This window comes from Neovison vison, chromosome 5 (genome assembly GCF_020171115.1).
Source record: "Neovison vison isolate M4711 chromosome 5, ASM_NN_V1, whole genome shotgun sequence".
In the NCBI taxonomy this organism is placed as follows: Eukaryota; Metazoa; Chordata; class Mammalia; order Carnivora; family Mustelidae; genus Neogale; species Neogale vison.
In genome coordinates, this window is record NC_058095.1 from 104,333,285 (window position 1) to 104,334,245 (window position 961).

Sequence of the window (961 nt, forward strand, 5' to 3'; positions counted from 1 at the left end):
CCGGAGCCGGGGTCAGCGAGGCGGCGAGGCGACAAGGCGGGCAGGCGGGAGGCCTCAGGGGCCGCGAGGTAGCGTGCGGAGCATCCCGCGTCCCGGGACTGCTGGCCCAGGCCGGCGGCGCTCGGCTCGGCCGCGGCCCCACCCGGGCCCGCCCCCGACGGCGCGGGGAGGACGGCCCCGGAGGGCGGGGGCCCGGCCGGCTGGCGAAATCAGCCCCGCCCGCTCTGGGCAGTGCATCTTTCCTCCCGCGCGCTGCCAGGGCCGCGGAGTCGGGAGTTGCGGGTTGGGGAGTTGCGGGTTGGGGGGGGCCCTCGGGGAGCCGGGTACAGCCCCGACGTACACCCACGGCCCGGGCCTGGGCCCAGGGCGAGCCCCAGTCTCCCAGCGTTCCGATCCACCACTTCTCCGCCCGGGGTCCTTTCTTCTGGGGAACCACAAAAGTGAGCCATCTGAGTGGCCTCACTGGTGGGCTGTAAACTGGGTTCCCCAAATGGCCTTGAAGAGTCTTAAAAGAGAACAGTTCAGGCAAAGCGCATCTTCGTTTAGGTTTTTCTTTCCCCGCAGCCAGAGCTGGCTAAATTTAAAAAATGACACCTTAATTCTCAAGTGTTACAGTTGTCTTTTTTTTTTTTTTTAATCAACCTAACCATTTTATTTTATTTATTTATTTATTTTCATCTTTTGGGTACATTTTTTTTCTCAATTTATTTATTTTCAGAAAAACAGTATTCATTATTTTTTCACCACACCCAGTGCTCCATGCAAGCCGTGCCCTCTATAATACCCACCACCTGGTACCCCAACCTCCCACCCCCCCCCCTCGCCACTTCAAACTACAGTTGTCTTTTTACAAGAATACTGGAGGATAAGAGTTCCACCTTCACAGCCGTGCTTTTCGGTCCACTGTCCTGTAAATACAGTTTACCATTTGCTTTTCTTCTATACAAAACAGCCCATTTAA